This window comes from Ctenocephalides felis, unplaced genomic scaffold (assembly GCF_003426905.1).
Source record: "Ctenocephalides felis isolate EL2017-DRISC unplaced genomic scaffold, ASM342690v1 CF-g0.4_SCAFFOLD_03572, whole genome shotgun sequence".
Taxonomy (NCBI): Eukaryota; Metazoa; Arthropoda; class Insecta; order Siphonaptera; family Pulicidae; genus Ctenocephalides; species Ctenocephalides felis.
In genome coordinates, this window is record NW_020539726.1 from 44453418 (window position 1) to 44472795 (window position 19378).

Below are 19378 nucleotides of genomic sequence, written 5' to 3' on the forward strand. Positions count from 1 at the left end.
TTTTGTGCATTATAATTCATGCTGCCTAAGTCTTTTATCTAAATTTGACCAATGTATAAAGAGTCACAATCGCAACAGTTGATTTTGTATGCTAAATCAATTTTTTCGAATGGCATTCAGTTTTTAATGTTGAAAAATGATTTTTTAAACTGTTTTGGTGGAAAAGTGAGTGCAAAGAAAGTGTGTATTTATGTGTTTGTGTCTGTGTATGTGTGTTTGTGAGTATATGTGTGTATGTTCGTTTCTAAGAGATTCTGCCTCGACATTTCTAAGAGAGTCCCTTTGAAATAGTTTTTGTCCAATTAAATTTAATTTTAAGTCTGAAAAAATTTATAATGACTTCGGTCGGCTGAAACTCACTTGAAGTGCATACTTCAAGTGCTCTCTACGAGTACTTTCATCTCAACATCCACAACAAAAATCCAACTCTAATATACACAATTATATATATATATATATATATATATATATATATATATATTATGTAGATTGCAGTGATTGTAATTAATGATTTATTGAGGTAAGTTTTCAATAGATTTTCAAAACAATGAATGAAATTTTTTTAATTCGCAAAAATCCAAAACAATTCAAAACTATGTTTTCTGAACATATGATAAACTTAGTTCTTTCTTTTCATTTTTCGACACTTCAAATTATAGTTTAATTAATTAATTAACTTAATTCAATTTGTAAATCAAATTTACTTCACAATTTTTAACCTCATGTTTATAATTTTTGGTTTTTGATGCATTGAGCAGTCAATTTTTTGATGCATTGATTTAAGAAGATAAGATTGGATTTATATAATACTGTAACAAGTGGTTTTTATTTTGAAACAAAAATATGTAGCATTTTTGTTACGATGATGATGTATTTCTATCACTTTTATTATTAGGTCTTTTGTTCCTGGTAAAAAAACATTCAGTTTTTTTTTATATTTTCCATATACTGTTATATCGCGAAGTATCTTTTATCAGAAATTGTTTTTGTAATAATAATAAACCAAATTATTTTATTTACATTTAAGAAAACAAATTTTGGAAAAACTTGCAATTTACTTTGGAATGATTAAAAATTATCAATTTTGTGGTACAAACTTTGTCTTTTTGCGAAGTATCTCATAAACTACATATAAGCTATGTTATAACAAATTTTAGCTTATAAAATTCTTGTTTACTGTGTCTTTAAGTAAATTTGTCTATTTCTGTTAAATATGCCTACAGTCAAGTTCGAATATCGAATTAAAGATTTATTAAACTAGTTAAATTTCAAGACTAAATTATAACCATGTTTAGGAACAAATTTTTAGTTTTTGCAAACTATCTCGTAAAAAATTTAAACTACAAGAAAATTGTATGATAACAAATTTTAGCTTATAAAATTCTTAAAAACTTTGTCTCTAACTATTTTTGGCTATTTTTGTTATATTCGGCTACAGTCAAGTTCGAATATCGACTTGTCGATTTATTAAACTCATTGATTTTTAGATAATAATTTCAAACAAATAAATATTTACAGTTTTTATTAATTTATTTAATATAAGTTTATATTTAAAGTGTATATATATATATATATATATATATATATATATATAAATTTATATTTCTTGTGTATTTATATATAAATACACTTGTGTGTCCCATATATAAATTCCCTCTTACAATTGAATATTTAATTACCAACTGCTCTTTTGTAATTATTAATAATTGCACTGAGAATAATTGAAACAATTTCCACACACTGTCTACTATCATTATTATTACTTACAATTAAAATTAAAACTGTCCTCGTTCATATAAAATTAATGTCGAAATTATACCAGAATATGCGGGCTTAGTTAAATCTTAATTTAAATAAAAACGATCGTTAATAGAACTGAAATAGTTAAAAGCAATTTTGTATTATGCAATAGAGTAATTAATAAAAATTTTGTAATTTGTTAATTGTTAATAATTAATGTCTTGGGCAAGTCGAAAGTCGATCGGACACCAAATCGAAAAGGCGATATTCGAAATTGATTGTAGCCGAATTTAATAAAAATAGCTAAAAATAGTTAAAGACAAGGTTTTTGAAAATTTTATAAGCTACAATTTGTTTTCATACAATTTTGTTGTAGCTTCTTGCGCCACCTTAATGTTAAAGTTCCATTATATAGCTAACGTTAAGTACAAAATTTTAAAATTAGTTTTTGTCATTTTAAAGCTAATTTTTGGCTTTAAATAGTGCTAGTAGAAGCTACTAGTTAATGAAAAAATTATAAAGAAATTTGTAAGCTATAATTTAGTCTTTACTTTAACAAATATCGTGTGCAATTAACTAATTTTGTAATATTTAAAAAAGTAAAATTTTGCCCAAAGGATTACAATTTTTGGTCTCACTCTATATATATATATATATATATATCTGTGTGTATTTATATATATGTGTGTATTTGTATGTGTGTATATATATTTGAGATGTCTTATAAAATTTCCTAAGTAAGATTTTGATAAATGATCTTTTGATTAACAACCGTTCAGTCTCTATAATAAAGTATAAAGGTAGCCATCTCTATATCGAAAATATTGATGGTGACCGATTTAAACTTTTGACATGATATCTTAGAAGAATTATAAATCAAATCATATAAATATATATACACACACTTGAATACATATATATACACCTGTAATCATGGTGTATATATATACATACATATATGTATGATCTAGGGGAAAGTGGGCTTCGTCAATATCAATACTGATTTTCAAGTATAATTAGGACCAAAATTAATACAAGTATCAAAAAATTTTAAAGACAAAATTGTTGCTAATCATAAGCTATAATTTAGTCATTATTCAAATTTTTGCAATTTTTTTTTTTTGCAAGATATTTGACAAAAAGCAAAATTTGTACCATGAGTCATAGGCTTGAGAAATGAGGTGCTTCAGTTTCAAAATTCGTTATAGCTGTAATTATTGTGATTATTAAAATATATGCAAAAAATAAAATATTGCTAATTTATAATATACAAATCAATTTTTCAAAATTTTAACTTATTTTTATCAAAAACTAAAAATTAGTTTTACTCGACCTGAATCGCGAACATTCAAAATTCGAATACAACTAGTAGTTTCTCATATATAATAATTATTATAAGTGTGTTTCTATTACTACCCCGGTCTCCTGTATAATTCTAATTCCTTTCTGACTTGACACAAAAGTTACATCAATCAAATCGGAGTATTTAAGATTTTTTCGAAAGACGAAAAAAAACGGTCACGTCAAAAGTTTTATAAGAGAGGAACGATTTAATCTCATTATACGACTCTAAAATATAAAATATAAAATATACACATATTTGTATATATATATATATATATATATATATATATATATTGTATAATAAAATAATTGTATATCAATGTCGAAAACTTTGGATGTCAAATCGAAACGTCTGATGTCAGTTTTATTCTTCAGAAAGAAATTCCCGAAGATGAGGCTCGTGCAAGCATTTTTTAGAAAATAATTATATATATATATATATATATATATATATATATACATATGTACACTACTATATATATACTACTGTACTAAATAATTTAAATACTTTTATAAGCAGACACGTGCTTGAATTTATAATTATTTATTTCATACTCGTGAACTTTGCACGACTTGCCTTAAGGCAAAATGCCACTTACACCTAGTTTATTCATTTATATTGTTCACATTACTTTTTTTACTTATTTTATTGGGTTTATAAAACTTATTTTATTTTATTTTTTAATTATTTAATATATTTATATATGCGTTTATTAATTTTTTTCAGAGAGTTTTAATGGAAGACGTTTCGAGACTGTGGTTTGTGTCATCAAATTAGTAAAATTTACTATTTGTAAAACGTACTAATTTAATAATTGTTGATTTTTATTAAATGATTTAATTTACAAAATAGGTTGATGTATTATTGCTGAATATTAATTGTTAAATAATAGTTTTTTTCACGTATGTATTATTATACTGAGGATGACCATAAGACTATATGTCGAAACGATTGGAAATAAGCAATTTCAAAAAATCTTTAATTTGAGAAATTTATAAATTTGTAAATTAGTAGTTAGTATTTTTTTTTTATTTTAACTTATTTACATTAATATTATTCATGCTATTTTTTCCTAATTTTTCTTTTGTTTGACTTATATACGATGAGGTACAATAATTCCAGTTGATTTATTTTGTTTAGAACATTATATAAAATAAATATTAGTAAAGAGAATAATATATATATATATATATATATATATATATATATATATAAAGTGTGTGTATATTTATGAATGTATTTCTTAGTTTTATTTCCATCTGCATACGTTTCGTTTCGAACAAAAACACCTTTTCAAGAGTTCTGGCTCTCGAGAGAGGAAAAAATTTCTCGTACTAATTAAATTAAAACCTTGATATTTAAGAATCAAAAGCTTTACACCTGCCCGATGCATATATAAATATATATTTGTGTATATATACATATATATTTGTATGTATGTATATTTGTAAATTAAATGAATATAAAGAAAGTGTTATACACGAGAGACGGAACCCGTTTCGTTAAAAGTCGACAAATAAAAAATGAAAACGTTAATTGTCGTGAAAAGAGCCACCCACGAATTTACACACAAACAAAAAAAATAAACTTAAGACTCACTTGGATTTTTTTTATACATAAACATACATACATACATGCATACATATGCACAAATTATTTGTACTTTTTTATTTACAAGCACCCATACACATCTGCAATTTATTAATGTACTTATTTATGTCTTCATTTTTAATATGCTACGGAACCCCTTTAAGACGATTTCTCGCTTAATACGCTACTTTACTCCGGTTTATGTACTGTAATACCCATTACATCTATCCCTCATAATACGATTTCTTGCTTAAGAAACTGTTTAACTGTGTTTTTGTCTAGTTTTTTACCAGTTTTTGAGTCTTAAGAATCTGTTTCATGAAATTAATTGTTTATATTGCCACTCAATATATATCGGCAAAACTAGCCAAATTCAAAGAAAAAACTATTCTAAAAATACTGAACAATTTAAAACTGTGATTTCCGAACAAAGTTCATGATTTATTTACACTGAAGATGACATAATATTATATGTCGAATGCAATTAGGATTTACAAAATGTATGTGAATGTTACAAAAAAAACTTTTTTCATGACTTTCCATCTAATTATTCTGAGTGATTTTAGTTTTTCTTTAGTAGTTTTTTCTTTAGTATTTTAGAATGTTTTTTATATGTTTCGAACTGAAGATGAGGCAAATAAAAACTCGAAACGTTTGCAGGATTTAGTAATAGAAATTGAAACATGACAATGTTTTTTTCTAAATAATTTTTTTTTGTTATAATTTTATATTTTTGACATCATATTAAATAATATTATGTATATACATACAAACATCTAAACTCAACACATATTTTAAAGAGCAAGTTTTTTACTTTATTGATGAGTATTTGAGTTATAACTTTCAGTGAATTATTCTGTGAAAATTAGAATAAAATTTTAAGTGAACATTTGTTTTTTTTAAATTATATTTCATTTAATATAGTATGTATTATTATCTATTAATTTAAGTTATGTACCATTAATATCTATAATTGTACAATTGTGTTGTATAAATATAGATATAAATATAAATAAATATATAAAAAAAAACATAAAGCTGAACCCCATTAAGAAAATTATGCGATATTATGATTTTCCGCATAATACGCCAATTTATGCTAACCCTTGCACTTTGAAACTTATTATATCTATTCCGCATAATACGCTTTCTGGCTTAAATGCATTTTTGATCCAGTCTCTAGGAAAAATTATATAATTTATTTTAGGGTCACCAATTATACCTTGGTATTTTAGTCCATATAAATTATTGAAATAAAAAACTTTATTTGATATTTAAATACAGTGCATTTGAAAAGAGCAAAAAGGTAAATGATAATTTTTGTAAAACAACTTAAAAATTGTATTTTGTTTTTTTTTGTTGCTTGATACTTTATTTTTCGGTATTTTTGTAAAAGAAATCAAAAATATTGTTTTATGTATTGCTATTTTTTATTAATTTATTTTGTTAAAGCCCTTTACATGTCGGGGTCACCAATAATAATCTTTATTTTTCAGAAAGTCTTATGCTTATATATATATATATATATATATATATATATATATATATATCCACATATATCCATATGATATTCTTCTTTTACCTCACGCGAAGAAACAATGTCGTCTTCTAACATTTTCTTAAAATAAATCACTTTTTTATTAAAAAAAAGAAACACAAAAGAGACGCCATCATGTATCATATCATATCGCATTCGCCATGTGATATCTGATACTTTGTTTTTAATCAGATTTTATTTATCTCCCTCATAAATATATACAAATATACATATATACATATAAATATTGGATGTGTGTGGTATTGTGCCTAATGGCAAGTTACAAAATAGAACAGCAAATAGTAAAGTCAATATACACCGGCGAAACTAAGCCAAAATTTAAAAAAAAACTACTCTGCAAATACTAAACAATTTAAAACTGTGATTACTGTACAAATTTACACATCAAAATACAATATAGATTTTTTTACTACCGTATTACGTAATAATGCTTTATCTTATATTTAGTTTCATAATCAGATACTGTCAACTTTTACTCTTTGAAATTAAATACGTCTAAGTAGCATCTTAAATAAAATTTACGTATTTACTGACTATAATTTTAATAACTATTTTTTAAATCAAGACCTTGAATAGACAACTATTTTAGTATTAATACTAATACGCTTCTAACAGAACTAAAGCACTTTTTAACATCGAACGTCTTAGAAATTTGGTTTATGAAATTAATTGTTTGGATTGCGATTCAATATACATCGGCAAAACAAGATAAAATTTAAAAAAAAATCCTAGAAAATACTAAACAATTTAGAACTATGATTACTGTACCAATTTACACATCAAAATACAATAGAGATTTCTTTACTACCGTATTACGTAATAAGATAAAGCAATCTTATATTTAGTTTCATAATTTGATAATGTCTATTTCTACTCTTTGAAATTAAGTACTCCTAAGTAACATCTTGAATAAAATTTACGTATTTATTGACTATAATTTTAATAACTACTTTTTAAATCTAGACTCTGAATAGACAACTATTTTAGTATTTATTAGTATTTGTATACTAATACGATTTTTACCAGAACTAAAGCCCCTTTTAACATCAAACGTCTTAGAAATTTGGTTTATGACATAAATTGTTTAGATTGCGTTTCAATATATATCGGCGAAATTAGCCAAAATTTCTAAAATACTAAACAATTCAAAACTGTGTTTACTGTACAAATTTATAAATCAAAATACAATATAGATTTTTTTACTACCATAAGCAATCTTATATTTAGTTTCATAATTTGATAATGTCTATTATTACTCTTTGAAATTAAGTACTTCTAAGTAACATCTTGAATAAAATTTACGTATTTATTGACTATAATTTTAATAACTATTTTATAAATCAAGACCTTGTATAGACAACTATTTTAGTATAAATACTAATACGATTTCTAACAGAACTAAAGCACCTTTTAACATCGAATGTCTCAGAAATTAGGTTTATGAAATTAATTGTTCAGATTGCAATTCAATATACATCGGCAAAACAAGATAAAATTTAAAAAAAAATCCTAGAAAATACTAAACAATTTAGAACTGTGATTACTGTACCAATTTACACATCAAAATACAATATAATTTTTTTTACTACCGTATTACGTAATAAGATAAAGCAATCTTATATTTAGTTTCATAATTTGATAATGTCTATTTCTACTCTTTGAAATTAAGTACTCCTAAGTAACATCTTGAATAAAATTTACGTATTTATTGCTATAATTTTAATAACTATTTTATAAATCAAGACTCAAGACTTAACAAAACTAAAGCTCCTCTTTACGTCGAACGTCTTAAAAATTTGGTTTATAAAATTAATTGTTCAGATTGCGCTTCAATATGCATCAGGAAAACTAAGCCAAAATAAAAAAAAAACTACTCTGCAAATACTAAACAATTTAAAACTGTGATTACTGTACAAATTTACACATCAAAATACAATATAGATTTTTTTACTACCGTATTACGTAATAATGCTTTATCTTATATTTAGTTTCATAATCAGATACTGTCAACTTTTACTCTTTGAAATTAAATACGTCTAAGTAGCATCTTAAATAAAATTTACGTATTTACTGACTATAATTTTAATAACTATTTTTTAAATCAAGACCTTGAATAGACAACTATTTTAGTATAAATACTAATACGCTTCTAACAGAACTAAAGCACTTTTTAACATCGAACGTCTTAGAAATTTGGTTTATGAAATTAATTGTTTGGATTGCGATTCAATATACATCGGCAAAACAAGATAAAATTTAAAAAAAAATCCTAGAAAATACTAAACAATTTAGAACTATGATTACTGTACCAATTTACACATCAAAATACAATAGAGATTTCTTTACTACCGTATTACGTAATAAGATAAAGCAATCTTATATTTAGTTTCATAATTTGATAATGTCTATTTCTACTCTTTGAAATTAAGTACTCCTAAGTAACATCTTGAATAAAATTTACGTATTTATTGACTATAATTTTAATAACTACTTTTTAAATCTAGACTCTGAATAGACAACTATTTTAGTATTTATTAGTATTTGTATACTAATACGATTTTTACCAGAACTAAAGCCCCTTTTAACATCAAACGTCTTAGAAATTTGGTTTATGACATAAATTGTTTAGATTGCGTTTCAATATATATCGGCGAAATTAGCCAAAATTTCTAAAATACTAAACAATTCAAAACTGTGTTTACTGTACAAATTTATAAATCAAAATACAATATAGATTTTTTTACTACCATAAGCAATCTTATATTTAGTTTCATAATTTGATAATGTCTATTATTACTCTTTGAAATTAAGTACTTCTAAGTAACATCTTGAATAATAATTTACGTATTTATTGACTATAATTTTAATAACTATTTTATAAATCAAGACCTTGTATAGACAACTATTTTAGTATAAATACTAATACGATTTCTAACAGAACTAAAGCACCTTTTAACATCGAATGTCTCAGAAATTAGGTTTATGAAATTAATTGTTCAGATTGCAATTCAATATACATCGGCAAAACAAGATAAAATTTAAAAAAAAATCCTAGAAAATACTAAACAATTTAGAACTGTGATTACTGTACCAATTTACACATCAAAATACAATATAATTTTTTTTACTACCGTATTACGTAATAAGATAAAGCAATCTTATATTTAGTTTCATAATTTGATAATGTCTATTTCTACTCTTTGAAATTAAGTACTCCTAAGTAACATCTTGAATAAAATTTACGTATTTATTGACTATAATTTTAATAACTATTTTATAAATCAAGACTCAAGACTTAACAAAACTAAAGCTCCTCTTTACGTCGAACGTCTTAAAAATTTGGTTTATAAAATTAATTGTTCAGATTGCGCTTCAATATGCATCAGGAAAACTAAGCCAAAATAAAAAAAAAACTACTCTGCGAATACTAAACAATTTAAAACTGTGTTTACTGTACAAATTTACACATCAAAATACAATATAGATTTTTTTTACTACCGTATTACGTAATAAGATAAAGCAATCTTATATTTAGTTTCATAATTTGATAATGTCTATTTTTACTCTTTGAAATTAAGTACTCCTAAGTAACATCTTGAATAAAATTTACGTATTTATTGACTTTCATTTTAATAACTATTTTTTTAATCAAGACTCTGAATAGACAACTGTTTTAGCATAACTAATAATACGATTTTTAACAAAACTAAAGCACCTTTTAACATCGAATGTCTTAGAAATTTCGTTTATAAAATTAAGTGTTCAAATTGCGTTTCAATATACATTGGCAAAACTAGCCAAAATTACAAAACAACTACTCTAAAAATACTAAACAATTTAAAACTGTGTTTACTGTACACATTTACACATCAAAATACAATATAGATTTTTTTACTACCGTATTACGTAATAAGATAAAGCAATCTTATATTTAGTTTCATAATTTGATAATGTCTATTTTTACTCTTTGAAATTAAGTACTCCTAAGTAACATCTTGAATAAAATTTACGTATTTATTGACTATAATTTTAATAACTATTTTTTTTAATCAAGTTTCTGAACAGACAACTATTTTAGCATAGCTAATAATACGATTTTTAACAAAACTAAAGCACCTTTTAACATCAAATGTCTTAGAAATTTCGTTTATAAAATTAATTGTTTAAATTGCGTTTCAATATACATTGGCAAAACTAGCCAAAATTACAAAACAACTACTCTAAAAATACTAAACAATTTAAAACTGTGTTTACTATACAAATTTACACATCAAAAACATAGAACGTCATAGAAATTTGGTTTATAAAATTAATTGTTTAGACTGCGCTTTAATATACATCGGCAAAACTAGCCAAAATTTAAAAAAAAACTAATCTGAGAATAATTAGTGAATACTAAGATCGATATATTTTCAGGATGCAATAAAGCAAAGAATTACTTAACGAAAGATTCGAAGAAACTGAGGATTTGGAATTGTGCTTTTAAGAAGCTTGTCAGGATGCACTACGATGTTGTCCTTGGGTTAAATTATTATTTTTTTTTATTAGATGCCAATCGACTAAATTATTATTAAATACGTTTAATTAATTTAGATAACAAATACAACAACTGCTGAATTTTTGAGATATTGACAATAATTTCACAAGAGAGCGTCCATTAATCACGTGATCGATTTTTTAAGGATTTTTGGATCCCGCCACCCCCTTGGTGATAAGTGATGACACTCAAAATTACCCCCAATTCCCCACCAAGCATCACGTGTAAGAAAAAATTTTAAATTATGATGTTTTTTGAAAATGTTTGGATTTTTTTAGAGAAATTTCGGAAAAAATAAATACATTTGATATCTTACTATAACCCTCCCTCTAAAAACCTCAAGTGATTAATGGACGCTTCCTAAGGAGCATGTATGTATTGAATTGTTCTGGCTGGTGGTTGATATATTGGGAGGTATGTTCTGGATCACCAGTACAACCAGGAATTGTAATGATAGGCTGGACCCGAGCGGTGAACAGTTGAATAGTTGTTGAAATATTATATTTGTGATGTGGACTCTCCAGAGTCCACTGGTAGTGTGAAAGGCCTTTAGGACGAACAGCGATTTGATAGTAATTTGTAAACACACTTCTTTCTTTGAATGATACTTTTATTATTCACTATTTTTACAATTAATATTTATTGATAACCTTTTGGTTATCATATCAGCAAAGACTACATTTTACTAAATACTATGCCTGACTCCAAGCTTGACTACAAGCTTCTCTCCAGGTTTGACTGCCTGTCTAACTTTTGTCTAACTCTTATATACTAAATTATTGTTTACAACCTATTTACAAAATCCAACAGTAAGCACTTCCGATGTCCGCGTAACCTACATATAACTAGCAACGCGTTTTGTAATTATTAAACAAAATAATGATTCGAATTGTTATTACAGTTCAGTATATTAATTATGAATATGCAAAAAAAGTTTTTTCAAGAGCCCGTAGGAACACTATTTCATAATGAATATATTGTACTTTTGTTAAATTATTATTCGATAAGTCAACTAAAAACTTAAATTATCATTCAATTTCAACCCAGATATCCTTTATCGTTTTTGATGAGCTCATAAGGACGCTCTTGTAACTATTTTACATGTATGTGTGTGTGCGTAGTGTGTTAGTGTGTGTTGAGTGTATATTTAGATTTAATTCTATCCTTTTAACAACGTAGGAGTTTCGATCCAAAGTCGATGTTCCGTAATTCAACTCTGACTTCTCCCGGTTCATTATAAAGTAACCCGAGACGGACATTGTATTTCATAGACAGGGCGCTGGCGAGTAATTACAGAAATAGTTAGTCAAAACTAATAAATATGAGCATATTATGAATCTAGTTAATATCTAGATTATCAAAACCAGCGCCTAAGAAGTTTTACTCTAAAAATATATATAAACTGTTGTTTTTTAAATTTATAAAATAGTTATAAACACGTTTCAGTTATTAATTTGAATCATTTTAAGTGTAATAAGAATATACAAGTTAAAAAAAATAGGCTTAAACGCGAATCATTTTTTAAATATCAAACCGGCGCCTAAGAAGTTTTACTTCAAAAAATTATACGAAAATTTAAATATGAAAATTTTTACATCTATTTATATTCATATATACTAGAACTATCAGAACTCAACAAATTATATAACTGTATTACCATAAGCCAACCCATTGGCCTGTCCCGATTTGATATATTTTATTACCAGAATTTTCAAAAAGTGATGTTTTGCAATGCGAAACATATTGCTACCATATTTTCAAGTAAATATGGATGTCGCTACTTCTTGATATCAAGCTGTCCCATGCGAGTATCATACCTTCAACCCCTTCAAGTTCCATCCAATAGAAAATGGAAAAATCCTTGTAAATTAATTATAAAATCGTTTTAAAGTTCCATGATTATAAAGGCATTAGTAGCCGACGCTTAAGAAGTTTTACTTCAAAAAAATATATATAAAAATTTGAATTTGAAGATATTTACATTTAATCATTTTTATATATACTATAACTATCAACAAGTTTTATAATGGCTTTACCAGAAGGCAACCCAATGGTTGACTTATCCCTATATGATGTATTTTATTACTAGAATTTTCTAAAAGTGATAATTTTTATTCGTTTTATTTTTAATTGAAAACATTGCCATCTATATTTTCAAGTGCAAATCGATGTAGCTACTGCTTGATATCAAGCTGTCCCATGCGAGTATCGCACCTGTAACATCATCAAGTTCCAACCAATAGAAAACGGGAAAACTCTTGTAAATTAATTATAAAACCGTTTTTAAGTTCCATGAGTATAAATAAAGGCATTATTAACCGCAGCCTAAGAAGTTTTACTTGAAAAAATATATGAAAATTAGAATATGAAGATTTTTACATGCATTTATTTTTTCAAAATACTAAAATATAGAGGCATTATTATACGACGCCTAAAAAGTTTTACTTCAAAAACTTATGTAAGTAGTTTCATTTAAAGATTTTAGAAATCAAAAAAACTGTCTAGTAAATACTTTATATTAGAGATTTGAATAATTTAAATAATAATAAAAAATTAGGAAATCAAAAATGTGGAAAGACACTAATTGATGCTACAGATTTTCTACCAGCCACAAGTCTATGGGTCGTATAACAATAAAGTTACATTTTAAAAAAGGAAATGCTTACATCTTTTTGCATATGCTAAATTGCAGGGTGGTGCACTAATATATACACATGGGAATACACACGTGCATTGTATATATACACCGATATATATATATATATATATATATATATATATAATATTTAATAACTGGCGTAGGAGGAACAATGCATTCATTAGACGTTTGATGTTGTCCGAACAACAAACGCCTTTTTGTTATAAACATGTGCATATATACACACATGTATGTATATATAGCTATTGTTTTGCCCGAAGGCAGGTCCATGATATAAAGGCATCCCTCAAAATGCATTGATATTACGATACATCTTTTACCCCATTATAAGAATTTATATAAAAGAAAGACTGAAGATGAATTAAATGTATTAATTGCAACGATTGTGTTGAAATATATGTAGAAACAATTTCACAAACTAGTTGAAAGTGGCATTTTGCCTTGTTAAAGCAAGTTGCAAAAACTTCCCGATATCTATTAAATAATCGACTTAATCAATGAAAAATTAATTAATTTATGAGTGATTAAAAGTATTCCGAGTGGATTTATTACACATATTTGAAAACAAACTTAGACGTTAACTCGGAGTATTTTCTAAGAGCAAATTTTCAAAAATCAATAATTTTTATAATTGAACCAGTTTCCGTAGGACTTTAATGGTTTTAGAATGTTCTTTAAGACCAAGTACTCTATCGTTATACCAAATAAATCGTCTAATTTAATTTTAACAAACGTCAAAAAAATACTCATTTTCTCAAATTTTGATGAAATTTTAAAATTAAACTACTTGTCGTAAGGCCGTAATATTTCAATAAGTTCTATAAGACCATGATATATATTACCAAAAAAAGTTTCATAAAAATCTTGAATTTTTTTTCAACAGTTAACGCTCGGTAGATTTTCATTTAAAACTGATCAGTATTATTCCCAACTAATATCTTTCGAACAGTTTTTAATTTTTTAAAATCGATTCGGTAGTTTGAGGTTAAATGTGAACTAAGTTTTTAACACTATTTTTCAAATGACAAAGAAACGGCTTGGCCGATCGTCTCACAAAACTGACAACCGATAGTCCTCATCGGGATACATCAAATGGCTTACAAATTTTTGCAATCGGCCAAGTCGTTTTTGAGAAAATGTCGATTGACGCCAAAAAATCTTTCCACATACACACCCACACACATACTTTTTCCAAATGTTGGTCTCATTCGATTCAGAATGGCTTGAAACGTCGAGAAAACATAAAATTGCGAATCGGATTTTTTTATGAAAACAAACTTCTCCTTCGGGAAGATAATAATATATGTGTTAATAAATAAATATATTGTGAGAGACAAATAGTGACATATATAGAAGAATATTGTAGAGAGTGCAATTAGAGACAATAAACAAGTAATTTGAGATGAGGCGTGTTAATAGAGACAAAGAAAGTTAACAAATGAAATAATGTTGCAAATCAGATTTTGCAAAAATTTAACGATAATTTGACGCATATAGTTTTATAGATGGTAACCTTTATGTTGCCAATATCTAAAAAAAAAATATATATATATATATACCTTGTAGACACTCCGTTGGGTGTTACTGCTATCTTCTAGTTAATATTGTTAGATATTTATTGTTAGCAATCTCTGCTTATTGTTCACGTAAAACATATTGCAGAATAAAATTAAATAAAATAAAATTTAAAAAAAATATCTAAAAATTGTTTTGAAAATGATTCAGTGCATTGATCAAAATTCAATGTTTACAGAAAAGACAGTAATTGAACGGATAACGAGATATATGAAAAATGATTAAGCTACTAAAATTACTATCATTTATTATTGACTGGTACAAATAGTACGGAACCTTAAGTGTACGGTATTTTATTTTTAATACAGTACATGTATAGTTTTTTTTTAATAAAGTTATTATACGTTTGTTGCTATTATTACTACTATTATTATTTTTGCTATTGTTCTTTCGTTTGCCGACGAACGAAGATGTTCTAAATATGATATCTTCTCTTTATGTTTTTATCGCATATGTGAGAAATTGTGTACATTGCAACACAATTGACCACCCGTACTCCTCGACTCATATATAGTACAAGTATATATATACTCGTATATATATATATATATATATATTATATATATATATATATATATATATACATATATGTGTGTGTATGTATGTATGTATAAATGTGTATATATATAAAATATGTAACACGAATCGCTTTTTGCTTTGCGGAATCGCTCCATGCGTATTAAATTCTCATAAGTTGCGATTCTTAGTCCGCGAGGCGTTTTGCAAACTAACATATATCAATGATGGCCAAAAGTAGGTTTTGGCAGAAATGAGTTTATGCATACCAGACTGGGTCTTTTGTCTAGGTATGTCGGCCTCAATATCGCCTCGGTGGAATATCTCTGCTTATATCTATTGCATTATTATCTACTGTTTTGTTCATTACTTCGTGGGGGGAGGATCTAGAATGCTATGATAATAAATATTTAGTGTCATTTGCTCTTCTTCATTCCCAAGATCACAAGTCTTTTAAAACTACGATAGCGAATATGTTCTATGTCAACAAATTGGTCTATGTTCAAAACTTGGTACAAATGGCATTTTGCCATAAGGCAGGTTGCTTACTAACTTTGGGATATGAGCAAATTAACGACTCAATAAGAATTGTATCAATTTTTCAAATTCTGACAAAAAATATATATGTACGTCTGTGTGAACAAAACCTAATCCAGTGATGCATAGCATATTGCTGGAACTTCCCAAAAATGAAATATTCGAGAAATTTTAAATGCTATCAAATATATTGTTGTAAATACTGTAACTTTCATTATTCGAATATTTTAGACAAAATTTATAAATTGGTCTATGTCGTTTATTAACTTCCCGTAGGGTGAGTTATTGTAATTGTCCAAAAATCGAAATTGAAAATTTTTGCATTTCTCGACGTTTCAAAGGTTTCTGAACATTTTGGCATACTCAGAAAAAATGTATGTGTGTTTTGTATGTCCGCATTTTTTCGTCCACGTTTTCGGGCGCACGGATCATCCGATTTGAATGGTTTAAAAAACATTCGATCCCTATTGATAGGGAGATGTGCTGATTAGTTTTTGGCAAAGGCAGGTCCAGCCGTTACAGAGATACGGAGCCAAGAGTGCAGAAAATAGAAATAGAGTTTTTGAGAGAACGGAGCATCCGATTCGAATGATCTAAAAAACATTCAATTTGTAATGATTGGGAAAAGAGGTGATTAGTTTTTGGCAAAGGCAGGTCCCGCCATCTCGAAGATACAGAGCTAAATGTGCAAAAACTGGCAGTTTTTGAGTGATCTCAGCGTCCGATTTGAATGATCTAAAAAGCTTTCTGCTTGTATTGACAAAACAATTGCTGTTGAGGATAAAAAATTATTACATATTTTTTATTTTTCATAAAATATTTTTGTAATTTTGGATTAAAAATTGAAAAAATCACCCAGGCTAAGCACCGTCTAAGCGCCACTCTGGTACAAATGTTTACCCAAGTGCGTTTACCCTGTTTTTGTACAGGAGCGGTTTTTCCAATTTTGTAAAAACTATTAAAAAATGTGAAAATGGCGCCAAGCTAAGCACAGTATAAGTGAAAATGTCGCACAGAATTATTTGCAAATGCGTTTAGACTGTGACTATACGGAAGCACTTTTTCAATTTTGTGTAAATTAGGCAACTATTTTTTTTTTGAAATTGAATTCGAAATGAAATGACAATTGTTAATGTTCCGGAGATAAATTGATTTATGATTTAGATTTGATTTGCTCAGATATAACAAGATAGCAAAAATAATGAAAGTTCAGTATTTGTAATAGTATATTTGAAAACGTTTAAAATTTCTCGGATATTTCGTTACGGTACGGAAAGTTCCAGTAATTTGCTTTAAGGCACGATGCCATACACCACTAGTTCTTCTCGCTTAATTAGGACCCTTATTTCGATTTCTCTCACCGCCCCTGCTCATCCTCCGTCAAAATTGTGTGGAAATGCAATTCTATTGTCTTACATTTTATTGTCTCGTCCGTACGTCGTAAAAGTTTGAAGTTAAACTTCTTTGCAGCAAAAAAAGATCCACACGAAACGAAATATTATGATCATTCCCAACTACTTTATGTCTCGTCATAAAATGGAGAAAACCATTATTATTTGCCGAGGAAAGGGAAACAGGGTGGATTGAGATTGAGATGACAGATGACGAAAAAATTAAGGGAAAAGACAGAGTAGAGCTATATGAATTGTGTCCCAACGGAAACCGGTGCGGCTAAATTGTATTTGACCTGAAATGACGCGTTGTTTCAGGTTAAGTGCCAGAAGACGCAAAGATTTCGCCTGGAACACGCAGTTATTGGAAATCTACATAGTTTTTAAAAATCCCACACGTAGATTGAAAAAAAATGGCCATACGATCTCAAATAAAACGTCAAAAATTAAAAAATAAGTTAGATATCTCATAGAAGATAATCTCTTAATGCATTAACACCAACATCATATTGTCTTAAAAAATGTATTTTATTTTGGTTGACAATAAAACTATGCAAAAAAAAAAGTTTTTAAAAATTAAGGATAAATGTCGAAATTTGTAGTGGAAATAAAATATAACTTGCGGGGTGCATGGCATCGTGCCTTAAGGCAAATTGCTGAAACTTCCCGTACCAAAAATTATTATTTTTTCAAAAGGTTAACATTTTTGAAAAAAAATTACCCTGAAAAAATTAGATTTTTGAGAAACTATAAATTTTTGACAAATTTTTACATGTTTTTTAAAAAAAAGACTTTTTGAAGAAAAAATTATTTTGAAATATTTTGGAAATTCTGAACTTTTTTTCAAAGCAATCGTACTGTTTTTACTGCATAGAAAATAAATATCGAAGCGCGTAAGCGCTGCGTCGCCGTCTAACGGATAAACATTGGTACGGAACCCATAGGAATGCAAACAAAATTTATACTTATTGATGTGCATATGTCTAATGATCATTTTTGATCGCCAAATTTTTTTTTTACTTTTTTACTAGATCTCCGAAACCGCTAGACCTGCCTTCTTGAAAATGTGATCAGTCCTTCATCTTGTTAATACATGTAAAATGTTTTTTGAATTATTCTAATCGGACGTTCCGTTCTCTTAAAAACTGAGTTACCGTTTTTGGCTCTTTTTGCTCCATATCTTCAGAACGACTAGACCTGCCTTCGCCAAAAACTAACCAGCACGTCTCCTCATCAATACGAGTCGAATATTTTTGAATTATTCAAATCGCTTCATCCGTGTTCCCGAAATCGTCGACAAAAAATTGTATCCGAACACACACACGTACGCACACACACACACACATACATCAATTTTTTCTAAGGTATGCCAAAATATTCAGAAACCTCTGAAACGTAAAGATATATAAAAATTTTCATATTCGATTTTTTTGCGATTACTATAAATTGCCCTACGGGAAGTTAAAAAAAACACATATTGAGAAATAACTATTAATAATGATATTAAAGTTGTTATCGTTGTTGACAAAATTAATAATGATGAATAAATAATTATGTTACAATACAAATTGCTATATTTTTAGATTTACTCTTATATCAGAAAAAAATGGGTCAATTTATAAAAAAACATTGAACACTTCTTTTACAATTCACAAAAATTCTATTACAATTATTAGTATTTTATTCTACATTTCGTACGTGATAATTAGAATAAACACATTTAAATTTACTTTGTAAATATTTCATACTAAACGCCTACTGTTCACGAAAGTTTCTTGAGAAGCTCTAAACTGGCTGATTCTGAATTTTTGGAATTATTAAGTTGATAAGGAGCTGCGATTAAAATGAGTCATAATAATAATAAAATTACAAATCTTAAATGTTACTTCAATTTCACTTACAACGTGAATGTCCTAAGTCCACAACTAGT